We start from the raw sequence: 14565 nt of genomic DNA on the forward strand, positions 1-14565 counted from the left end.
TGACACTGTTGCGACTATTGAACTTGGTCCCCTTGTCTTACAGGTACTCAGGTCCGGAGATCCACTGTTGTTGCATTGCTGGTGTTTGTTCTTCCTGCAGAATCCCCCTATCACGACTTCTGTGCTCTCTGGAGGTAGTAGGTGCACTTTACACCTACCTTTCAGGGTCTTGGGGTGGGCTATTTTCCTAACCCTCACTGTTTTCTTACAGTCCTAGCGACCCTCTACAAGCTCACATAGGTTTGGGGTCCATTTGTGGTTCGCATTCCACTTTTGGAGTATATGGTTTGTGTTGCCACTATACCTATGTGCTCCTATTGCAATCTATTGTAATTCTACACTGTTTGCATTACTTTTCTTGCTATTACTTACCTAATTTTGGTTTGTGTACATATATCTTGTGTATATAACTTATCCTCATACTGAGGATACTCACTGAAATACTTTTGGCATATTGTCATTAAAAAAAAAGTACCTTTATTTTTAGTAACTCTGTGTATTGTGTTTTCTTATGATATTGTGCATATGACACCAGTGGTATAGTAGGAGCTTTACATGTCTCCTAGTTCAGCCTAAGCTGCTTTGCCATAGGTACCTTCTATCAGTCTAAGATGCTAGAAACACCTCTTCTATACTAATAAGGGATAACTGGACCTGGCACAAGGTGTAAATACCTCTGGTACCCACTACAAGCCAGGCCAGCCTCCTACACACATCCTCTACCTGGATGCCACCACACCTCGCGCAAGTAGTATATTGGGAAACTGTACTCACCCCCTTGTGGCTGCTGTGATGCCCTCAAACGCCCATCCAGCTCTGGATAGGCCACCGCCAGCATGTGGACCATCAGGGGGGTCATGGTTCAACGGGCACCCCTTCCTCATTGGGAGGCCATCCCCAGCTGGTCCTCCGCCGTCTTCCTTGCCCAGCGTCTCAGGTCCTCCCACCGTTTGCGACATTGAGTACTCCACCTGCCATAGACCCCCAGGGTCCGCACGTCCTTGACGATGGCACGCCATATACAGTTTTTCTGATGGGCGCTGAACTGCAGAAAAATACACATAGACAAAGGTATCAGTCAGACCATCCGGCATGTTACACTCATGTCCCACCATAGCCCTCACATCCCCTTATGCACAGACATTGCCCACCATACATACAGCACGCTGCCCAGGACCCTTCCACCAACCCTCCCTTACATGAGGCCCTCAAACACAGCACTCCATGCATTCATGCCCCATGCATCGTGTTCACAGTGTACTCACCTGTTGGTCTGGAGGCGCATACAGCATTCGATACTGGGGTAGGACCCCATCCACCAGTCTCTCCAACTCCGCAGCGGTGAAGGCAGGGGCCCTTTCCCCAGTGACTCGAGCCATGGTTGGTTCCAGACACAGGTCACAGCAGCACTTGCAGTGTAGGTCCTCTCCTGTTGAAGGTCAGGTAGCAAGTTAGTGAACAGATAGAAAATGGCAGTCACGTACGCGGCGGTGCATACCGTCAACGCCTTCGTACATCACCATTGACCACTGTACCCCATAGAGGCCAATAATAACCAATGAGGAGTTGCACAGCGGTACTCGACCGTCTCCTGCAACAGCGCACAACGTCAGCGGAATTACCTCATTTCCACATGTCCCTCCATTCAGGACAGGCGGACGCCATTTCAGGGGGAGCAGGCCATGACACCTAACTGCGTCACAGTACGCATGTGCACCATTTGGGCCTATACAACAATATACTGTTACAGTCACAGCGCATGAAATGCAGTGTAGTGTTTGGAAATATGGAATACTGACTAGCTGCTCACCGTTTTGCACCCTAGATTACAACTGCTGCACATGAATAGGAGATGGGGACATTCACCCGTGTACAGACCCCTGGTGGACTTGGCAAATATGGAGGACAGGCACATTATCCTCACGTATAGACTTGACAGGGCCACAATCACAGAGCTGTGTGCCCAATTGGAGCCTAACCTGATATCTGCTATCCCTCAGCCCACCGGGCTCCCCCCCATGTGCAAGTTTTATCTGTGCTCCATTTCTTGGCAACTGGCTCCTTCCAAGTGACAGTGGGCTTGGTAGCAGGAATGTCACAGCCAATGTTCTCAATAATGCTGACCAGAGTGTAGTCTGCACTGATAAAACACATGCGCAGCTACATCGTATTCCCACAGGTGGAGGATTTGGCCACAGTGAAAGCTGACTTCTATGCAATGGGACATATCCCCAACATTATTGGGGCTATTGATGGTACACATATTGCAATTGTCCTCTCGCAGAGAAATGAACAGGAATAGAAAGAGCTTTCATTCGATGAATGTGCAGATAGTGTGCCTGGCTGACCATTACATCTCCCATGTCAATGCAAAGTATCCTAGGTCTGTGCATGATGCCTTTATCCTGCGGAATAGCAGCATCCCATATGTGATGGCTCAACTCCAAAGGCACAGGGGGCCAGAAGTACTAAACTTTTTGCACACCGCAAACAGCAAATTTAGCAGTTTGAGACGTGCAAACCTTGATGCCCAAACCCCGTTTTTCGACACGGTAACCTGGTTACTGAATCGCAAAATGGGACTGCGAGTCGCAATTAAGAAGGGGTGTTCCCTTCCTAATTGTAAGTCGCAGCACAATGTTGTATTGTTTTGTGACCGCGAACGCGGTCGCAAAACAATCAGTTAGCACCCATTTCAAATGGGTGCTAACCCATTCGCAAAAAGGAAGGGGTCCCCATGGGACCCCTTCCCCTTTGTGAATGGCATTAAAAACATTTTTCCAGAGCAGGCAGTGGTCCTATAGACACCATCCTACATTCCGATTTGTGACTCGCAATTTCCAAGTCGCAAATCCGAACCTACCTACATCTGGCCCAGGGTGTGGCTAATGGGTGATCCCTGGTTCCCACCCAGTGGATGTTGGTGTATGGATTTGGTTTGTGTCTAACAGTTGTCCCTCGATATTTGCAGGTGACTCTGGTTACCCCAACCTCTCATGGCTACTGCCCCTGTGAGGAATCCCAGGACAAAGGCAGAGGAATGTTACAATGAGGCAAATGGACGGACAAGAAGGATTATCAAGAGGATCTTTGGCCTCATGAAGGACAGGTTTTGTTGCATCCATCTAACTGGTGCATCCCTGTACTACTCACCCAAGAAGGTCTGCCAGATCATCGTGGCATGCTGCATGTTGCATAACCTTGCCTTGAGACGCCAGGTGCCTTTTCTGCAGGAGGATGGCTGTGTGGCAGCAGTGGACCCTGTGGACAGTGAAGATGAGGAGGCAGAGGATGAGGATAAGGACAACAGAACTGCAATAATACTACAGTACTTCCAGTGACACACAGGTAAGACACTGTAACTTCACTTTACATTGACAGTTTTGTGTTTGACATTGTCACTGGCAGGATGATTTTCCCACTTCAATGGCCACTTACTGTACCCTTTGGCATCTCTATTTGCAGATGTGTGTGCCCCACTATCGCTCCTGGTGTGTTGATTGCAGCCAACTACAGGTCATTCCTATGTACACATTACTGTACAGTTGAATTGAAATGTTTAAACCTTGTTAAACAAATGCATAGTTCAATCATTTGACAGACTCCATACTTGTATTTTTTCCAAGGGTGTTTATTTAAATGTTAATAAGTGGAGGGGGTATTGCAATGGGCTGGGGTGATGGTGGAGGAAAGTCCAAGTTAGAGTCCAGTCTATTTGTATCACAGGTGCATTGTCCTAGGGGGCATAGGAATGGGAGCAATGGCAGTTCAAGGTGCACATGGTGGCAGTGGGACACAAGGGTGACATTCAGGAGAGTCTAATTTCCTGGCGGGAGTCTTGGCAATAGTCTCTGGCTTCTGCCTGGATCGCAGGGACCGGTTGCGGTGTGGTTCTCCTTCTGCCGGGGGGGGTGGTGCTGGTGGCCTGTTGGTCTTGTGGCGGGCCTCCTGTCCACTAGCGGCAGTGGAGGTGAAGGGCTGTTCATTGGTGTGGTTAGTGTCAGGGGCCCGTTGGTGAGCCACTGCCTCCCTCATGGTGTTGGCTATGTCTGCCAGCACCCCTGCAATGGTCACCAGGGTGGTGTGGATGTCCATCAGGTCCTCCCTGATCCCCAGGTCTGTCGCTTCTGCAGCCGCTGGGTCTCCTGCAACTTGTCCAGTATCTGGCCCATCGTCTCCTGGGAATGGTGGTATGCTCCCAGGATCCCTGCAAGTGCCTCCTGGAGAGTCGGTTCACTGGGCCTGTCCTCCCCCTGTTGCACAGCAGTCCTCCCAGCTTCCCTGTTGTCCTGTGCCTCTGTCACCTGAACTGTGTGCCCACTACCACTGACCCCAGGTCCCTGATCGTCCTGTGTTTGTGGAGTGGCCTGGCATCCCTGTAGTGGTGGACACCCTGCTGATTGACGTGTCCTGGGGACAGAGGTATGGGCCCGCTGGGTGGGTGCTGTGCTGGTGTTTCCTGAGGAGGGAGGCTCTGTGGTGGTGTGAGAGTGTGCCTGGGTAACCGACTGTCTGGAGATACCTGATGGGCCAGGTTGGTCATCCAGATCCAGTTGTCCAGAGCTGCTGTCATCACTGTGAGCCTCTTCTGGGGGGGACTGGATGTTGCTGGCACCTCCTCTCCGGTGGCATTGGGTGGGGGACCTGTGGGGATGTAAATGCAGTGTTATTGTTTCTGCATGTGACATCTTGTGCATGGGTGTGTTGTCCTCTATGGTTGTTATTGCCCTAGCAGCTTTTCCTTGTATGAGTAGTCATTTGGTGGGCTAGCTGTTTCCCTGTAGTGTGCATGCTTTAGTGATGGGTGTCCATGCAAGTCTGTGATGTGGGTCTGTGCATTGGTGTTACATTCAGGGCTTGGTATTGGGATGGGTGGGTTGTGATGGTGGGGTGTATGTGAGGTGGGGGTCCTCTTATGTTGTTAGTTGTGGGGGAGGAGGTGGGGGTTTCACATTTCTGTGATGGAAAGATATGGAATCTGCGTGGAGCCACAGGTTTTCTACCACCCTGATTTCGAACACATCTCCTGATATGAACGGTACCCCACTTGTGTGTATGGCCCAAGAGAAAATGACACAAAAGGCCCTAAATCACTATGTTGAGAAATAAGCAATAGGGATAGGTGCGGTATTTGGGGCTATGCTGTGACACCACCAATGCAAACCTATGAACCACAGACATTTTCGAAAATTAGACACTCAAGGGAGAATGTGGTGGTGTGCCTTGTATGGAACCCCCAATCTACAATGCTCTACAAACCTCAAACTCTGATTTAAATCACACATTTGCCTTCCATTTCAGTGATGGAAAGTTCAGGAATCTGCAGGAATCCACAAAATTCCTACCACTCTTAATTCCCTCATTTGTGCTGATATAAATGCTGCCCAGTTGTGTGGCTGAGACTAGTGCCTGCTACAGGAATGGCTCAAACCAAGGTCAACAGGATCCCTCACCAGGAAACTACCATTGCTCTTGGTTTGATCTGTTTCTGTCACAGGCACTAGGCCACTCACACAAATGAGATACAATTTTTATTGGGAGACCGGGTGGATGAAAGGCTGTGGCTCCCCACAGAAATATGGGGAAAATGTGTTTGTTTAGTCAACGTTTGAGGTTTGCAAGGGATTTGGGGTATAATAAGAACCTAGTGAGACCCACACAATGCAACCCACCCTGGATACCTCAAGGTTTCTAGTTTTCAAAAATGTACAGGTTGGCTAGGTTTCCCTGGGTGCCGGCTGAGTTAGGGTCCAAAAACTAGAGCTACCTACATTGGAACAAAAGGGTCAGTTTTTGGTGGGAAAACACAATGCGTCAGTGTTGTGTTCTGGGCCGTTTCCTGTCGCAGGCACCAGCCTACCCACACAGTTAAGATACCCATTGTTGTTGAAAGACTTGTGGGAGCATTGAATAGTAGACCATTTGTTATGACCAATTGGATTTGGCGGCATATGTGCCTTTCAAATGTAAGCCACTGTATAAGAAAGATGATATTTTGAAAAATACCCTCCAAATCATATGCTGATATGGGTACCCACAAATTCAGAGATGTACAAATAACCACTGCTCCTAAACTCCATATCTTCTGCCCATTGCAGAAATACATAGGTTTCTTTGATACCGATTTTTCGACTCTGCCTATTTCGCTGTATGAATTGGTCTATACTCGGTACTCAATGAAAAACCATTGTACGGTGCAGCTCAGTTTTTGGGTCTGGGTACCTTGGCTTCTTGGAAAAACCTACATATCCCTGCAACTGGACTTATGATATATTGATTTTGTAAATTGACCATGGTGATAAAAAGTTTCAGATGAAAACGTTGTCACAAATGGCTGTTTTGTTCCATCTCATTTTCAATATTTCGGTATTCCAACATTTATTTCAACAGTTATTTTCTACACACATGACCCTTTGCTGAATTTGGAATTTTGTCTGCTTTTCAGAAATCTATAGGTTTTCTGAATCACCCATGTGTTTCACACTGGTTTCCACCACAAACTGGAAGTAGGTTGACAGAACAGAAAGCTAAGGGGTTAAAGACTGTGTGACCTATATTCATCATAATTTCATTCAAAGTTAGGGCCTGATTTAGATCTCGGTGGATGGGATACTCTGTCACAAACACAACAGATATCCCGTCCGCCCTATCACGATCTCCATAGAATAGAATGGGATTGTAATACAGCAGACAGGGTATCCACAAATTTGTGACAGAGTATTTTCCTCTGCCAAGATCTAAATCAGGCCCTTAACATTTGAGATTTGTGAGTGGTGAGAGCATAGGCCAAGCACAGAGGAAACTGTTGTCTTTTCTCATACAGATCTTTTGTCTGGAGAAATCTGGAAGTGCACCTTTCAATTTTTTTTCCTTTTTCAAATTCAGCAAATTTAACTGAATATATTAATACTCTGTAGTGTTGGGATTTGTAATGAAGTCTATTACATTCCCCATTGCACCATTCACTTATCCCTCCTCAACGTTTAGATTTAATCGCAAAATTATTCTGCAGGAGACTTCTCGAAACCAGTAGTATGTGAAACTGTTTTCTCAAAAGATTCCAGTTTCTTTACAACTGATTGACATAGTAGTAAAATTAAACTTTGGTGTTCCATTTTGTCTTTGCTATTAAGGAGTCTCTATTTCCTATTTCTCCAAATGAAGCATTTTTAAGTAAAACTGTGTGCACTCATCCAATGTTCGCACTAAGCACACAATGTTTCTGGCTTTTCATAATGTGTTGCATTATAGAAGCTGGTGACTTCTTGTGTGGGAATGGAGATGTAACCATGTGGGGAACAATAGCTTTTTTAGTTGTTTGCTAATTATACCTGGTCTGGTATATTTTTATATTTTCCTATACTCTAGACCTGCTGCCTATCTCATATTTTGTGTTAACTTAGCATACTGAAAATTTAAACGGATGTTAATATTTCCAATACTGCCTAATGACTTTTTAGTTTCTTCGTGCACAAGTTTTTAAAAAACTGGTTGACCTTTGCCCGGAGTCAACTGTAAAAGGTCATCAAAAACTATGACATGTTTACCTCTAAACAAAACATCATAGTCAGTTCTGAGGACCTCTTGTATCCTCAGATTAATAAAACCTCGATTCCATGCTAACTTCATCAGTAATTGGAACTTTCAATTTCTGGAGAACTCTGGACACCTCATGCCAAGCATCACCAGATCACTTTAGGTATTCTAGTTTGTTCTCATGTTCCACAGGCAACATAAGTAGTCTGTGCAATGTGATTCTTTTAATGTTGTGAGCAGCTAGTCAAGTAGAAGTAATCATGACACATGAAAGATGACAGCTAGTTTTTCCATGAATGAATGTAGTGAGCACTTTAATCCAAAAATCTTTTCCTGTACCTGCCTGACCAGTAACATAGAGAACGGTAGGCTTGAATGTTTTGCAAGTACATTCAGACCTACCATATAGCAGACAATGCCTGAGAGTTTGTTATTTGCTGAAAAAGCATGAGCTTTTCCTTATTCATTTATGAGATCAAACTTTCTAAATCAGTACTTTGACTCATCATTTGCCCATAGCATTTCCAACTTCATTCATTGTCATGGACTTCATTTTCAATGGTAAGCTGGCCAAAGGGATCTTGTCTATTAGGCCATGGGCCTTGGCTGTCTTCTGAGCTGTCCTTTGCAACTACTATAGCAATTGTTTCCTCCTGTTGAATGTCATCATTTAACATTTTCTGATATGGAGAAAACACTTCACATTGGATGCTATCTTTGTATTGAAAGCATCTTCATAGCAGTCATAATCACTTAACAGTTCAGTTGGAACCTATATTCATTAGTAATATGTTGGCTAGCCATAACATTCATCAAATTACTTTCCAGTACCTCATTTTTACCATGTACCTTTTCCTCAAAATCTCTAGCAATCATGTTATTAAACCATGTCCCTGTTCTAATAACATGGCCCAAAGCATAAGACAACACTGAGAGATCACTTTTAAACATAAGATGAAAAATGTATGGTATATTTAGCCTAAAGTGGACCTATTCAGAATATAATCTGCCTCTTTATTCTGATGCATAAATCTATAGAGGATGGTCATCGTAACTAGGGTTGGGTAGAGCTCACGAGAGCCACAATACAGAATTCTGCGAAGTAATTAAAAAACTCAGCAAGCTCTATGGAGTTCCACCAGGGGCGGAGTTGCCCAACGCACCTATTCACGCTACGATTTTCACCTTTGGGAGCTTGATTTGTGTTCTCGCATTGCAAATATCACGCAAACTGTATCACTCGATTTGCGCAGGCACTGCCATTTTGTTTTCTCTGTCTCTGTGCATGGTGCTGGGCATAACTTTTTAATCCACTCTTGGGCATCATTATGAGCCTGGGGATCTAAGGACAGCTAGACTCCCAGTGACGGTTGGACCACTGCAGTCCAGGTGGTCCGACCGCTACATTGCAACCCTGGCAGGTGGATCCGCCAGGGGACCACCGTCACTGCCAGGAACCTGGTTCCCAATGGGCTGACAGCGGTCTGAGTTGTGATCAGCCGCAGCGTCACTGAACTCAGCGCCGCCGTGCTGACTACAACCATGAAAGGCTGGTGGAAAGCCAATGTTGGGGGCCCCCCTGCCCAGCACAATTGGAATGCGAACTGTCTGATTTGCTTTGCAGACAGTGAGCATTCGAAGGGTGCTGCATAGCTAAGGTAATTGCCTCAGCTCCCTTAAGGAGACTGAGACCAATACTATAGCACTGTTCCCACTGGACTGACCGGCGGGAATGTCTTAATGCAATGTTCCCGCCGGTCAGCCTGGCAGGAACACTGTAATACAGCTTGTGGTACGCCACCAGTATGATGGTGGGGTCCTTCCCACAGCATTGGCAGTCCCATGTTGGGACCGCCAATGTCTCAATAAGCTCCTTAATCTTTACCATCCCATTCTTTTCTAAATTATCTACCCCTCAATTTCCTTTATTTTATCAGTGTGTGTCTTTGTGTTTGTGTATTTTACATATCTGTCATTTATTTGGTGTGTTTTTGTGGCTTTTGAATACTTCATTTTTTTTCCTTTTCCTTTTACCTTTTACCTTTTACCTTTTATTCTTTCTTCCGTTCTTCCTTTTCTTTTTCCCACCTAGCGCCATGGCAGAGAAAGTGGTGGTGAAAATGCGGCTGCTAGTCGCTTTTCTTGTGGGTATTGGTGCCATCAAGGGATGCAGCCAACCCCATTTTCACAGAGGCATAGGTGGCAGCACTTGTCTGTTTTGTGCAGCGATTACTCTCCTCCATGCTGGCAGGTGAGAGTGGTTACATTCTTCAGGAGCATTGACTGCTGTGGGAGAGAGTGCGCAGGTTGGTCCGTTGGTGCACTAGGGTCCAGCACGCTCAGCTGCACCCTTGGGTGGACATGATCAACCATGAACAGGACCTGCTCAACCTGCTGGGCATCAAGATGTCGTGGCTCGGTGAGGAATAGTTATTTATTTGTTGTGTGTGTTCCACAATGCTCATTTTTTTCTAATAGCAGTGCTGACTCTCAGAGATAAGTTAAGGTTATGTTTATTTATTATGTGATCCAGTTTGAGCTAGTAAGGTGAGTCAGTGCTTCCTAATTGTTCTTGTGGCCACTCATTTGGGCAGATTATTTAAGAAGCCACGCTAACAGAGAGTCCTCCTGTCACCATCAATAAGATAGTGATAGATGTCATACGTGATATCAGTGCGTTAGCATTGCCTTTTCTGTGTCTTTTTTTCTGTAGCTTATGCAGTCCCTCCAAATCTCAATCTCCCAGTGATGTGTAGTATAATATCATCATAGTATGTATACATCTATGCATTGGAAAAAATGGAGACTGAGTGGCCCCATCAAAGGTGTTTGAGATGCAAAGATCATTTGTTGAATATAAATGCATTGTTAGTGGCACATAGCTGTAAATGCAGGGCTATATTTACAAAGCCATGCAAAGCCACAGTGTGTGGCTCTTCATGGCTTTGTAAATATGGACTAAGTCAACACAGCGCAAGTTGCTGCATTTACTCACCCTGCGATAAGGAGGTGTGCCATGGGTGTTACGGTATGTGTTCCCACGTAACACCCAAGGCATGTGACATATTCTCAGATTTACAAGGTTTTATAAGCCTTGGAAATGGTTCAAAAGCCTATGTCTCCCCAGGGAAGCCATAAGGGAGATGGAACCAAGGAGAAATACCTCCTGGTTTTTTCCTTTATGCAGAATGCAGCACACATAGAAATAGGAAACCTCCTCTTGGGTATGTTTTTTTACAGGAGGTTGTCACTTCCTGCATAAAAACAATCATCCCCTCAACGTAGGCCCCCTTGCAGCGTGGTGCAGGGGTGCCTGCATTGGTTTATGGCAGCCCATTGTGTGCCAACACAGGTGAAAAGGACAGCAATGCGTCATATCTGTTGTAGATATGGCACATTCCTGCCCTTTACTTTTGACGTAGGGCAGTGCTGCAAGAAGGCTTGTGGAGCTGCCTTTCGTCAAACGCTTGTAAATATGGCTGGTAGTTTAGGAAATTTAGAGTAGGGATTAGGTGTAGAAATTAGGAAAGTAAAATTAATAGGTCAACACGAGTTGGGTCCAACAACTAGGCAATTTGATTAAGAAAAGTACGTTACTGTGTTTGCCTCTGTGCCACTAATCTTTCTTTTATCTTCTTTATTTCCTACCTCAGCACCCAAGGAGAAGAAGAGGGCAACATTGGTGGGGTGTCCAGGAGGAGACTAGAGTGCCAGTGCCACCACCAGTACAGATGCTGCAGATCTTCTGGCCCCAGTAAGTGTTATATTATTATTATTATTATTTCCCTAATTTTCAACTCTACTTCCTTTATTTGTACTTTACCGACCTATGCAAGCTTTTTAAAATTTATTTATGTTATCCCTGCAATTTTCAATTTTCAATTTTTCGTGTTTCGGTTCCTGACTCCCTCCAGTCTGTACTAGCTTTCTTTTGCTTTAATACTAAGCTTAGTTTAGCTTTCCCTTCTCCCCTTATAAATCTTGCGGACTGGTACTTAATTTTAAGAGGACAGATGCAACAATGGGATAACTTGGCCCATCATACTGTCCTCCTTGCTAACTTACCCTGTGAAGACCTCAAAAGGGAGCAGCATCTGTGTCAGGCATTTGACTAGGCCCCATTTGTCTGCATCTGTGGTCATAGCTTTCCTAATTGTTTCCCCTTCCGTTAGAATAACATAGTCATTGATATGTCTGTACTGCTCAAACAGACGCTGCAACATATAATAGGTTGAGTTCTATTGTGTTTGCACCTCCTGTATCAAGGCTTTAACTGTTACTCTGTTACCATGCTAAATAATCTGCAACTGTTTCCGAGCTTTAAAGGAATGGCTGAAATTAGTGCAGATTTATCTCTAGGTGGGCAGGATGGTGCTATGTCTTCCTTTTTGAGAAAGTCTTGCTCAGCCAGGTTGATGCAGTGCACCAAACACAGGACCCTGAAATAGCCACCGTCTGCCATGGCCTTGACTATGTTACTGATGTTGTCCGTGGCAACAAATCCAATTTGGCCACCTCTGAATTGCAGCCTTTCAGACACCTTGCTATTAAATTCCTCCAAGATATTTGCAGCTGTATGTGATTTCCCCTTGGCAAACATGGCTACTGTTGCATGCCGCCAACTGCGCTTAAAACTTTCTTCAGGGCCAAGACCTGTAGATAGCTTTTGCTTTACCCCCAAAAAAGAGACCGAGTGTGCAGTAATCCCTCATCTGACAACTGGTCCATATGTCTGCCATCAGGTGAATAGTGTGGACAACACTTTGCTGCAAAGCTTGTCCACCCAATAGCAGCACATCATGATGCAGTGCTGGAACATCAACTCTGGCAAAATAAGTCTGACTTAGAACCTTTCATTTCGGGCAAATAGCTGCCACAAACTCTAAGAATCCCACTACTTCCACAAAAGAAAAAGGGAGAAGGCTCAGCGCTAACATTTTTACCAGCTTCCCATTGTACAAACATGCCATTGGGTGGTTGTAGTCGTAGGACCTCTACTGCCTAAACATGCCCGTAATTGTCATCTGGATTTTCTTCTTTTGTGGAGCCACTGACGCAGGCAACTTTTGAGATGTAGGTGGTGGCAGACTCACTGTGCGTCGTGGTGCAGTCACCGTATGCCATGGTGTCTCCATCTGACTCTAAGTCTTCCTGTGCCATTGTTAGGTTGCTGAGGCCAGTGATTCTAGCACACTGTTGGGGACGGGGCTGCTTTGTGTGGGGATGTCACCCTCTTCTTCCTCACCTTCCACCCTGATTTGGCCAATTGTAGCTGATGTTTCCCAGCTCTCCTCCCCTTCACCACCGCATTCATGTTCAGCCATTTTTTTAAGGTGCTCCTTCCACCAGATTGCGTGATGTTTTTTCATATAGGTCATCTGGCTTCTCACACCATAATGTGAACCAGGCTTACCTCAACGAATACTTGTGTGGCAAATGGAGCATATCGCAATGTTCTCCTCTTGTTTGTTAATCATAAAAAAGTCACAAACTGGGGAGGCGTACTTCTTATTGGGTCACTGCCAATGTCTGAAGAAGAACTGGAGGTAGCCGGGTGTGTCAATTGCCTGTCTGCAGTGCATACTTCTATTGAGGTACGGGTTAGTGCACATCTCTACTGGGGCCTTAGAAATATGGGAGCTGACGGTGCTGCCTGTGCCACATCCCTTTGGGCAGGCTGGATAGAAATGTCGAACTCCTCTGTGCCAGCTTCCACAATGACTGGCTCACTGCCAACATCCTCCTTATCATCATCCCCTTCCATGATTCTAAGGCCTTCTGGAACTTTTCTTTTCTCTTGCCTCTCCTGGCGTCACCTAGACTCTGCCAGGTCCCACTTCATGTCGTCATCAGAAGTGGTGCTTGGAGAAGATGGTTGAGTAGTATCCTTCCTTTTTCTTGATGGGATCTGGGAGCCATTGATTCTAAAAGAGGAGGTTCTTGCACAGCAGGAAGCTCAACCTCCTGTTCTGCTCCAACTTCAGGAAATCTACTATTGATGGCTGCGGCTGCTGTTCACTTTGCTCTGTTTCCTGAAACTATTGGGTACTACTTTGCAAGAGGGACAAATCACATTCTATGTCACTGCTCATTGGCATCACCTTGATTGCAGTGGCTGCCTCACTGACAGACATGGTCTTGGGCTTAGGTTGGGGTGGTGCTGTTGATGCAGGACTGCTGCTCACAGGTTCCTCTCCGGGGGCTAGTGTAGCAGCCACACGTCTCCTGAAAAAGGTTGTGGTTGACACACCACTGGTGGAAAGCTGCTTCTTCTCACTGGCCACTTTATTGGGAGCAACTTTCTTTGGGGCCATCTTAAGCTATAAGTTGGCAGTGGCACTAAGATGCACAAGTGGAAGAGTTTGGATGGCCAACGTAACTGTAAGACCTTTTCTTTGGCAGTACTGCGGGTGGTGTGAGGTCTCTTCTCTTGTGCACATAAAAGCAACCAAAGAAGAAAAACATATAGTTACTGAAACGTGGCATTGTTGCAGGTTGGAATAGTACAGACAAATGCAATCTTGGTGCGGTTGGTTGCTTATGTAATAAATACCAAATTAACCAAACATTTTAAAGCCAAACCACACCACCACACTATAAAATTGAATTTCAAATCAGGCAACACAACATGCAAATATAGCTCTTTGCTTTATCTCCATCTGCTTTAAAGGGGACACCTGAGGTAGTCAGAGAGAGAGAGATGCATGGGTATATGGAATAATCCTTTAAAAAACCTATGGCTGCAAAGTGGTCTAGGGAAAATGGAATAATCATTAAAAAAATGAATTATGTTGCAGATTTGTCTGCAGTGCTCTGCAGCCAGGGTGTCCAGGAGGGAAATGGAATTATTAAACACCTAAAGAAATCAAATGCTGAAGTGCAGCTGTGCATCTTTGGTGGATGGATGGAGGAATGCATGTGGATGGATGGGTCAAGGCAAAATGCAGAATTAATGACAATTAAAAATAAAAAATAAAAAAGTAGTTTAAAAAAATCAAATAAAAAACAATAAATTAACAAATTAAAACT

This window comes from Pleurodeles waltl, chromosome 6, assembly GCF_031143425.1.
Source record: "Pleurodeles waltl isolate 20211129_DDA chromosome 6, aPleWal1.hap1.20221129, whole genome shotgun sequence".
Taxonomy (NCBI): domain Eukaryota; kingdom Metazoa; phylum Chordata; class Amphibia; order Caudata; family Salamandridae; genus Pleurodeles; species Pleurodeles waltl.